Below are 12,374 nucleotides of genomic sequence, written 5' to 3' on the forward strand. Positions count from 1 at the left end.
CTGAGAATCAATGTTAATCTAAGCAAATCTGTGTCTACATTTAAAAAACTAGAAATTGAAGAAAATAAATAAATCTTTGCCAAATCCGTCAGAGATTACTGTATTTGCATGTGGTTTAAAATCAAACCTTATAAAAGCTTTTTGATTAAGCCAGAAAAAAGTAATTTATTTAAAAATAAATATTTGTACTCCCGCCGTGTTACTGGGGACCTTTCAGTCTTGGTTTGGGTGATAATGCCTGGAGTCAGCTGCAGGAGTGGAAGTGACCCTATTTGGGGCTTTTGCTGTTGGAGAGCTGGGAGAGCTCAAGAGGTCAAGAGGCCAAAACAAGAGCATACCCACCCCTCCTGGGACCTTGCTTGGGGCACAGGTGGGGCTTGGTTGGGTGACTGAAATCTTCTCCCAGCTTTGCTGAAGGAAACCAGGCTCTGTGTTGATTCATAGGTGTTAGCAACTGTTTTATTTGTCAATATTCTAAAAATTTATTGAGAACTCTAAATCATTTTTAAAAAATCATCTCTCAACTCAAAGATAAGGCAAAGGTGTATGTAAGAGAAATACAGCTTGTATTTTTCCTCTCTAGATGTCTAGGTCAGTTTAAGTATGTTCAAGTCAAGCATCATAAGTGTTGTGATTAAATAGCTACCTTTCTCAGAAGATTCCTCTGGTTTTTGTAACCTCCCCTCCTGTCTAACAGGCTTAATACAAATTTAGCTTGATAAGTGTGTCTTGGAAATGGAACATTCCACAAGTCCTATGTATTAATCATTACCTGAAGCACCCACAGTTATGTACTTACGAAGTCCTTTGACAGATCCCTGGACACAGGGCTGATAATTAGCAGGCACTGACATCCACTCTGCACACTGGCCATGGTCCACCTTGATCATTTAGTACCTGAACCTCACTGTGTACCTGAGTTCAACACTGTGCCTTGAAGGTCATTATGGCCCCTGATCACGGGTCTTGGCAGATTTACTGTCTCAGTGCTGAAATCTGGTAGAGCCCTTCCAAGTCCACTGTTTCTCCAGCCCTCTTCTCCCCATTGCTGGAGCAATCTGGTCCTTGTCGCCAGCCTTGACCTCAGCCAGTCTCCAGGACAAATCCGACTTTAGGCAGGAAGTATCTAGACCTCGATCCTCATCACCCTGCCTTCAGTGCTGAACCTCTAGTGGGGGTACGCGAGCTGACACCCTGCCAACCTCTGCGGCTCCCCTTCCCCACCGCCTCTCTCTGCCCCACCTGTCTGGTGCATGCACGCACGCGCACACCTGTTCTCAGGTGTGCCGGCCTGCTGAACATCCCAGTCATGACTTCAGCCCTGCTGCTTCCTCCCTCCTCTGCCTGGGATGCATCATTTCAGCAGAAGCAGTTGGCTGGTACAAGGAAGCAGCGTGGCTAAGAAAGGATGGGATGGGGTTCCTTGACCATCCATGTTTCTGAGAACACCCTTACCTTCTTTCTGTGTTCAAAGCAAGTTCTGTTTCCAGGGGGGCTGCGTGGCCTCTCCAGGCTGCCCCAGCTTACTCAGGCAGAGAAAGAACACACTTACCTCGTGCTCCCACTTCACATTTTATTGCTAAAACCCTTCCACAACTTCGTGAGGGAGGAACTGTTATCGTCATTCTACTGATGAGGAAACTGAGCTCAGAAAAGCTGAACAAGTCACCCTTCTGGAAAGCTGGGACCTGGCTCCAAACCAGAGAGTCTCTGGTTCCAGAGCCCTTTGTCACTGTCCCCAAGGCCCTGGTTTTAGACTCACTTCTATTTTGTTCTGTAGCCTGAGTTCATGTGTTATTTCATGGTCAGCACCACACTCTCTCTAGGACTGGGGCTGCTTTGTAACGCAGCTCCTCCTCGGAGAAGGGAAGCCCCCTGCCCTGGACCCTGACTCAATGCTGGAGTCCAGCTCCCCCGACAATGTTCCCCATCACTGCTGTCTGCCTAAACGTCCAAACACCACTTGAACTCACCATCACTGTGCTCTCCTGTCTGATAGGGGACTGGACTCCTGCAGGCAGTCTCTGCAGCCAGCTGCTGACATAAAATGCAGTGTCCTGTTGCCACACCCTTTACAGCCCTGGAGCCCAATTTTCTCTCAGCACCAGCAGCTGGATCTGAGCCCTCCTGTTCATCCCACCCACCCCATGGAGCAAGTCAGCTTAGAAGTCGTGCACACCCCCACCCAGCATTCTTCACTGGATCCTTCTTCAAGTTATGTCTAGTTCCTGAGCAAGACAGCTTCAGCGGGACTAATGCAACTAGACTCTGACTTTTGTCTCCAGTCTTTATTTGTTTACTAGCGTCTTCAGTTGGGTTTCCCCAGAAGCCAACTTTGAGATGAAAATTTGAGACCAAGTAGTTGATTTGAGGGGTGACCCAAGGAAGTGTTATTGAGTGGTTACCCCTGGGTGGCCCCAGGGTTCAGTGCCGCTGGGGAGCTGTGGATGAGAGTGTAGAACACAGCTCAGAGTCCTCCCACCGAAGGAGGGCGAGGACACTTGGGGATTCCTCCCGGTCACACGGTCATGGGCTGAGGGCTGCACTGCACTTCTGGCTGCAGCCCTCACAGGGAGAGCAGTGGGCGCTTGCAGTAAGGTTGTTCTAAAACATACTGTGAGGGGTCTTTCCTGGTGGCGCAGTGGTTAAGAATCCGCCTGCCAATGCAGGGCACATGGGTTCGAGCCCTGGTCCGGGAAGATCCCACATGCCGTGGAGCAACTAAGCCCGCACACCACAGCTACTGAGCCTGCACTCTAGAGCCCACGAGCCACAACTACTGAAACCCATGCGCCTAGAGCCCGTGCTCCTCAACCAGAGAAGCCAACGCAGTGAGAAGCCCATGCACTGCAACGAAGAGTAGCCCCCGCTCGCCGCAACTAGAGAAAGCCCGCGTGCAGCAATGAAGACCCAACACAGCCAAAAATAAATAAATAAAATTTAAAAAGATAAATAATATACTGTGATGGTGCGTACCCAGGGGGTATAAGCAGAACACAGGCGGCATCCACTACAGTCAGTTAAAATAACTCTCAGAGCTGCCGTTTTAGTGATTCTGGAAAGCTTCTGGAGGAAGTATGCAGCGTCACACTAAGTATTACCTGCGGAAGTCTTCCGAGGTTTCTTATGTTTGGCTTATGAACTGTCATCATAGTCCTGTATAGGACTGCTCTGGCAGCTCCCCACCTCCACCCTATCTCCAGTACATGCACCAGGTCATTCAGGGAATTCAAAGGTCTTTCATGTGTTTTTCGCTCTTTTACTAACTGTGAATGTCATTCATATTTTGCGAGCCCTCCCCTCATACAAAACGGCAGGAACTAGATGCTTAAAAGAGCGCTAAGTGTAAAACACTCTTCCTACCCTGAAGGAACACGCCATCAAGTTGGGCAATTCCAATATGTACCATTATTCTTCTTTTCAGGGGGGATACAGGGTAAGAACCAAAGGGATGGGGTTGCTTATGAGCCTTTCCAGCTGAAAAATCTATAAGAACAGAAATCAAGTTAGCCTGAGACTAGAATTGAAATACCAGAATCACAGAATTGAGTCCCTGACTTCAACCTCTGCCAAGTTACTAAAGATGGTACTTCTTTTCACATTGTGCTATATAGTTACTGTTCTGTCTGACTCCATGTATCCTACCAACTCTTAACAACAGGGATAGTTTCCATATTACACATCTATTGCTGCATAACAAATTACACTAAAACTTACCAGCTTACAAGATGTATGTATTACGTCACAGTTTCTATGAGTCAGGAATCTGGACACAGCCTTCCCAGGTCCTCTTTCTCAGGGTCCTTCACAAGCTGAAATCAAGATGTCATCCAAGGCTTGAGTCTCATCTGAAGGCTTGACTGGGCAAGGATCTGCTTCCAAGTTCACATGGTTGTTGGCAGCATTAAGTTCCTCATGGACTGGTAAACTGAGGGTCTCAGTTCTGAGATGGCTGTTGGCTGGAGGCCACCCTCAGATCCTTGCCAGGTGGGCCTCTCCAATACGGCAGTTTGCATCACCAAAGCATGGAAACCAAGAAGGCAACAGAGAGAGAAGCCATAGTCTTTCCTAAGCTAATCGTAGAAGTGACATCCATCACCTTTGCCATATTCTATAGGTTAGGAGCAAGTCACCAGATACAGACCGCACTTAAGAGGAGGAGATTATTTAAGGCCATGAATACAAGGAAGTGGGGATAATTGGGGGCCTGTCATGGTGTCCTTACCACCTGGTTATACTAGGTGCTCAATAATGTCTGTTGTTTTGCATGTTTATTATTCCTAAAACAACAAGACAAGTTGCAAAACTGCATCACAGCAAAAGAACATTAGATTTTAAAGGGGGCTGACCATGTAGTAGGAGAGTTTGGTGACGTACATTCCATTCTATTCAGTGGACAAATCCACCTAAGAACCCAGTCATGTACTAGTAGCTGGAATGTGAGCTCCCTGAAGGCAGGACTTTGTCCTTAATCTCGACATCGTCAACACCTATTGCCCCTTCCTTGACTCACGAGAGGAAGTTGGCAAACACTGAATGGATTGAGGAATGGTGTAGTGTGGACCAGTACCAGTCTCGGGCCTGTTAGGAACCGGGCCGCACAGCAGGAGGTAAGCGGCGGGTGTGCACGCGAAGCCTCATCTGCAGCTCCCCATCCCTCCCCATCGCTTGCATTACCGCCTGAACCCTCCCCCCCCACCCTCCCCACCCCCACTCCCCACCCCGCCTCCTGTCCGAGGAAAGATTGCCTTCCATGAAACCAGTCCCTGGTGCTAAAAATGTTGGGGAGCCGCTGGTTTAGTGAATAACAAATCCTGTCCCTCTTAGGACATTTTCCACATGGGTTACAGAGTTAACAAAATATTATGCCAATTTAGAAAGTAGTCATGGAAAGAGGAAGTTTACTATTGTAGCAACCTAAACAAATACTTGATTGAATGAATGTCAGCCAGGCGATCCCCACATTGGCTCTGGTGTATTCATTATTCAATACCTTTCAAAATGCTAATCTGAGAAAACCTATAACGTGGACAAACAGAAAGGGTATCCAGTAAAATCTGCACTTGCTGTTACCATCAGCTTGATCTTTATAGCACAGTCACTGGGCAAATAGAATTTAGAATCTAGGTTTATCTAGAAAGGGTCACTGGCATGTACTCTGAGGTGTGGCATGTCACAGAGATTTTGAGTTGGAGTTTAGCAGAAGAGTGAATCCATGTGGAAATTACTGCAAACCCTTTTCTACACAATGCAAGCTATACATTTTTGTAAGCCCTTGGAAGTCTAGGGTTGCAGTGGGTTTTAAGAATGTGCCTTTGTTTACCTCAGATGAAATGCTGGTTAGAAAAGAAGGTTCTCTTATTCAGGGAAATTAATCCTTGGCCTGATACACCTTCTCCCATTTCTCTCTGTCTCCCCACCCCCACCCCCGTTTCTCTCTATCTCCATTTCTATCATTTCCTCTATCTCAGAGAAGAGTGGTTTCCTGACTCTTTCCTGAAGTGGGGATACGTCTCCTCCAACCTTTTTTATTAGCAGGATCAGTTTAGGAGGTTAGTTATTTGCCACCTGGATCTTTTAGCTGCTCTGTAACAACACTTATCTTTCACCTCTTTCAGGTGAAAACTTGTCCCCAAGAAACCCTATTTAAGGCAAACCCCTACAAATACATCAGATATTTGTGGAAAGTCACACACATTACTGGACAATTCAGCCCTCTTATTCTGTTTTGGGTGATTTACACCATGCGTAGTGATACTCGCATTCCTAGATGCTGACAGGTGAGGAAGAATCAGACTGTGTGCTTCGTAAGAATGACAGGGGATTCCCAAGAGCTACAAATTCTGCAAAACAAATCCCTTAAGTAAATAATGGAAAATGCTAATTCATTTTAAGTTCTTTGAAAAGTTGAAAAGTGATGCAAAAGGAAAGGGCTCATCTGTTCTTAGTCAGCTTTTGACCTTTGACTATATAAACACAAGAATCGCATTGGGCTCCAGCTAGGAAACAGCATTACCACTCTGCTCCCCAGATGAACAAAATGAGTCTTTTCGTTAAGTTTTACAGAGTATACTAGAGCACCATTTCACAGAACATTACATTTAATAATTTATTCTTAAAGAATAGGGCAGTTGTTAAGAGCTTGGCCATCTCAGTAATTTTTCTTTTTTTAAAGTGAGGAGATTGGACCAGATCTTTTCCAGTCTTTCCTGCTCTGAAATGCTGATGCCAGGACTCATCAAATCAGCTGTCTCCGAATCTGTACTACCATTCCTGTCCTTCCACCGCCCTGGAACCACAGCTCCTTGTCTTGACATTAACACACACAAGTGGCACACAGTGTGCAAGTCGTGCCAAAAGCACCCCCCTTCCATGAAGGACCATGAAGGCCCAGCACGGGGATCAAGTGCCTTTGTTACTGTGCCCTGGTATTACCCAGTAGGAAGTGGGCCCCAGAGGAAGTGGGGATACATCTCCTCTAACATTTTTTTTTTTTTTTTCGCTGTACGCGGGCCTCTCACTATTGCGGCCCCTCCCGCTGTGGAGCACAGGCCCCGGACGCGCAGGCCCAGCGGCCACGGCCCACGGGCCCAGCCGCTCCGCGGCACGTGGGATCCTCCCGGACCGGGGCACGAACCCGCGCCCCCTGCATCGGCAGGCGGACCCCCAACCACTGCGCCACCAGGGAAGCCCTCCTCTAACCTTTTTTATTAGCAGAATCAGTTTAGGAGGTTAGTTATTTGCCACCTGGACCTTTTAGCTGCTCTCTAACAACAATTACCTTTCACCTCTTTGAGGTGAAAACTTGTCCCCAAGAAACCCTATTTAAGGCAAACCCCTACAAAGCCTTCAGGTGTCGGTGGACATGAACTCCCCCAGTTAAGACTTGGCACCCTCCCTCTAAGTTCCCATTCATCCTGCACATACACTTTATTTTATAATCATTTCCCTGCAGTGTGTAAGGTCTTACCAAGAAGGGACTACGATCTTCCGCATCTCCATCTTCAGAGCCCTGGAGCCTAGCCCATTAATAGGGGCTGAAAATACATTTGTACAGCACATGAATGAATGAAAGTCTCTCCTGACCCATTTCACTCTGCTCTGACCACTCTTTCACTATGCAGCTTAGGCTATTTATACCAACCACACAAGAATATGAAGCAAATGAAGTAAAGAGATGCAAGATCATTTTTCTTAGTCAAGGAATATTTTATATAAGCAAGGAGCATTGGCTGTTTAAACAGATTTTCTATGAATACTTTTGTAACTGGTCAAGGAAGACATGAATTCAGATACGCACAGCGATTTTAAGGAGTCTAGAGCTGCTGCTTCTGCCTAGAATTAAAACTCCCCAAAGAGCCTAAGAAATGGTCAATCTCCCTCTTCTCAGCCCTAAATGAAGACCTGAACAAAAATCAGTAACAGGTAAAGAAGCAGTTCTGAAGGTTTTCATCCACTAAAAAGAAGTGAGTATAAAAGAAAACTATTTAGAAAAAAAGAATATTATTCATTTTTAACTTTTTTCTTAGACTGTTTCTCAAAACGAACACAGCTTTATTTTTCATGTAATGAAAATAACACGTTAATTGAAATAAATTCAGACAGTACAAAGGGTATAAAGAAAAAAATGAAAATTATCTTTAATCCCATCACCCAGAGAGATTTAACATTTTGATATGTACCTTTCTGCATTTTTTTCCATGCACATACAAAAAGGGTGATCATGTTATACATAACACTCTGTAAAATTTTTAAAATTAAACTTAATCTATCATGGGCATTTTTCCTTTATGATAAATACCGATCTTTATTATTATTTTTAAATCTGTAGCCATTGTATGGCTGCACTGTAATTTGTTTAATCGGTTCTCTATTGATGACGATCATTTACATGGCTGCTAGGATTTCAGTATTATGAATAATACTGTGAGGTACATACAACTTCATAGACTTTTCCAGTTATTTCCTTAGAATAAATTAACAGAGGTAAAATTGCTGGGTAAAAGATTTGCATATTAAGAAACTGAGTACAGTGGACTTCCCTGACAGTCCAGTGGTTGGGACTTTGCCTTCCAATGCGGCCGGCGGGGATCAGGGGTGGGGTTGGGGGTTGGTGCGGGTTCGATCCCTGGTCTGGGAGCTGGGGTCCCGCGTGCCTCGCGGCCAAAAGGCCAAGATGTAGAACGGAGGCAATACTGTAACAAATTCAATGAAGTCTTTAAAAATGGTCCACGTCAAAAAAATCTTTTAAAATAAAAAGAAACTGAGTACATATTGCCAAATTACTCTCTGGAGAGGCTGGTCTTATTTACATTGCTACCACCACAGGATGAGAGGTTGTTGCTCCACACATTACCCATACCAGCAATTAGCAGTCTTAAAGTTTTGCCAATCTGTTAGGCAAATATTGTATTCATTGTTTTTCTTTTTCTTTTTTTTTTTTTTTGCAGTACGCGGGCCTCTCACTGTTGTGGCCTCTCCCGTTGCGAAGCACAGGTTCCGGACGCGCGGGCTCAGCGGCCATGGCTCACGGGCCCAGCTGCTCCGTGGCATGTGGGATCTTCCTGGACCGGGGCACGAACCCGTGTCCCCTGCATCGGCAGGCGGACTCTCAACCACTGTGCCACCAGGGAAGCCCTATATTCATTGTTGTTTAATTACTTTGATTACTTGACCAGGAAGCACTGATCAAATTCTGAGAAAAAATTTCACTTAAGCAATGGAAGCCACTAGGTTCAGTCTCACATTAGGGAAGTAACAAGTCACCTGAATATGTTAATGGCTTAGGTGACATTCTGCTTACTATTTTTTCTATTTCTATTTTTATTTTTAATTAATTAATTTTATTCTTGGCTGCACTGGGTCTTAGGTGCGGCACGTGGGATATTAATCGTGGCATCCGGGAACTTTCATTGCTGCCCGCGGGCTTCTCTCTAGTTGTGGCATACACATTTTCTCTCTCTAGTTGTGGTGCGCAGGCTCCAGGGCACGTGGGCTCTGTAATTTGCGGCACGCGGGCTCTCTTGTTGAGGCTTGCCCGCTGAGTTGCTCTGCGGCACGTGGGATCTTCCCAGACCAGGGCTCGAACCCGCATCCCCTGCGTTGGAAGGCGGATTCTTTACCCCTGGACCACCAGGGAAGTCCCGGCTTATTATTTTTTTTAAACAGTCTGCTCTTGAAGTCCTTGTCTTTAAGTTACTGGCTGTTCTGATTTTCATTCCTGTTTGGTCCTACACATCCACAGTTAACTCGAGGAGAAGTTGGAAGGACCATGAAGAAATGATTCACTGCCCTTATCCCCCCTCACCCAGGTGTAAAACAGCATGAAACAGCTGAGCACTTCAGTGTACCACTGTGACCAGTGACTCTTCTTTGCATCTTCAAATTTCCTGCTTGAAGAACACCCCCAACCCTGCCTCCTAAAACTCTCTCTTACTCACCCAGCAGTAACCTCATCCCTTTTTTTCCTTCCTTTGAGTTTTGACTTCATAACAACTGGCTGTCAGTTGCTCCTCTTCCCTTAAAGCGGGACTGGGCCTGCATTTCACATTATTCATTAGAAAACCAGGCGAGGCAGGCCGGTTGGCATTATTAGCCGGCAGCGTACACAGTGATCTGCCGGAGGCTGCCTTAGTAAGTAGGATGTGACCTAGGAGATCTTTGCAATTTAGAATTTCTGACTAAAAGTTTCCATGGATGAGGCGAACCACCTGTTAGATACTAGAAAGAACTTTTTGCCAGGAACCACCTTAATCATTTTCCATAAACTGAATGGTTTAATGTTCCAATTATACTTTCAGAAATTGAGGACCAAACCTTCACAGAATCTAGTAAGTGATGAGGTCAGAATTCAAATCCAAGTCCCTCTGATGACAAAGCTCATGGTTTCCATGATCCATGTCCTCAGTAGCCCCAATTTGTGATGCTTCAAATGGAGAAGTCATAGGGTTTGCAGAGCCAAAGTGCCCACATTTGGTCATTCCCCCCAACTTTATTCTAGCTCCCCTGGTGCCCAAAGCCCCATCTCCCACCCCCCAAATACATGCATTCTTTTTTTTAAAATATTTTATTTATTTATTTATTTATTTAGGCTGTGCCGGGTCTTAGTTGCAGCACGCAGAATCTTTTAGTTGCAGCATGTGGACTTCTTAGTTGCGGCATGCGGGATCTAGTTCCCCGACCAGGGATCAAACCCAAGCCCCCTGCTTTGGGAGCGCAGAGTCTTACCCATTGGACCACCAGGGAAGTCCCAAACACATGCATTCTTTAATTAAAGGGTTGGCCACTATAGTTAGGGCCAACTTCCCTGGGCTTATGGCAATAGCTCTAACTTAGAATAGTGGAATATAGCCTAACCAGGCAGCCATAATGTCCATTACATGTATGTAATCAAGCCAGCTTCAATCAAGCCTACAGGGTTAGGTCACTAACATTTGAAATCACTGATGTCCATGTGGGTCTGTGCTCAGAAACAATGACTTTGAAAGTGGGAGGGGGACACCCTTGGCGGTCCAGTGGTTAAGACTTTGCCTTCCAATGCAGGAGGTATGGGTTCGATCCCTGGTTGGGGAGCTAAGATCCCACATGCCTCCCGGCCCAAAAACCAAAACATAAAACAGAAGCAACATTGTAACAAATTCAATAAAGACGTTAAAAATGGTCCACATCAAAAAAAAAGAAAAAAGAAAAAAAGCGGGAGGAAGAGCAGGGATTTTTCAAAGAGTCCCCACAATTCTAAACTAAGGACTTTGGGAAGAATAGTTGATTGTGCAGTGGGATGGCTCTAGAAATGAACTCACATTACTGGGTGTAAGAGATATTAATCCTGACATTTGCACTTGAGAATTATTTGGGTTAACGATAAGTCAGAGTCACCCTGGGCATTAACAAATCTTTTGGACTGCTGAACAGAGTGGTGTCACACTTACTGGCAGTTGAATGTTGAACTAAAAGCATTTTACTTTCTGTATCATTGTTGAAAAAGTTTTAACAGGCTAGACAGTCCCTTAACCCTGATCCTTAATATTTTAAGCATGACTCTTTGCACTCTTTGGTTTTACTCCTAAGTAACAGAAATTAGGGACACCTGCTAAATCCTTGCTTACTGTTAGACACCAATGAAATATACACGTTCTCTACAGATTGTCACCTCCAAAGAGACTGCTCTACCGTGGAAGACCCCATGCTAACACCTACTCTAAGCTAGGTACTTTTTTTTTTTTTTTTTTTTTGCGGTACGCGGGCTTCTCACTGCTGTGGCCCCTCCCGCTGCAGAGCACAGGCTCTGGACGCGCAGGCCCAGGGGCCACGGCTCACGGGCCCAGCCGCTCCGCGGCATGTGGGATCCTCCCGGACCAGGGCACGAACCCGTGTCCCCTGCACCGGCAGGTGGACTCTCAACCACTGCGCCACCAGGGAAGCCCCTAAGCTAGGTACTTTTAAAAGCATTTCAAAGGTACTTCATGTCATTTTTACAGGTGTTTCATAATGTCTGCTGGAGGAACATCTGGGACCCTTCCTTAAAAGGTAAGACCTTTCTCTCCTAGGAGTGTTGTCATCTGCATACAGTCCTTGGAACTGCTGCAGCCATCTTGTAACAATCATAGGAGTCCTAGCTGAGGATGGAGGAGTAAAAGATGGAAGGCACTCAAGTTTTTAAGGACATCCTTGAGTAACTGAATTATCTAATATTGGAACTTCTCTACCTCTGGAATTCTTTTCATGGGAGATCATGAACCCAGTACTGTTTAATCTACTTCAGTTAGGTTTCCTGTTACTTGTATGGAAAAGCACTCTCACTGATACACATGCATGTAAGTCTAAATCCATGCAGACATACGGCCCTTTCAGAGAGGTCAAATATATTTGCACTGTGGTTAAGATTTTCATGGTCAAGAAATATTGAATTCCTCCCACATGCCAGGCACAGTACAGGTTGTTGAACCAAATGGGTTGGGGAGGGCAGGATTCTGCACCTTTGGTGGAGAATGTGGTAAATGTGGTAATGAAAGTGGAGCCAGGTGTACTTAGGGAAGGTATCATGAAGACTAGGCCTGGAGGCTAGAGAAGGCCCTAACAGAGTCCAGTAAAAGCATGCATTCCAGATTTAAAGACCCATGCCATATCAATCAACATTTCTAAGTTTCTATGTATTTGTGATATGTTTTGGTTTTAGTTATGTAAGAACTGTAAGAATAGTGTTAGGTGTATCTATATATGTGTATCTATAATATGTGTTAGGTGTGTCTATATTTAGGTAATGTTATAATAAAATAGCTTAAATCAACACTGAGGCCCAGAATGCTTTTCCCTTTTAAAAGGAACTACTGAAGCCAATTTAGAGGAAGCACACTAATTCAAAAGATGAAGCAAAG

This window comes from Stenella coeruleoalba, assembly GCF_951394435.1.
Source record: "Stenella coeruleoalba genome assembly, chromosome: 14".
NCBI lineage: Eukaryota > Metazoa > Chordata > Mammalia > Artiodactyla > Delphinidae > Stenella > Stenella coeruleoalba.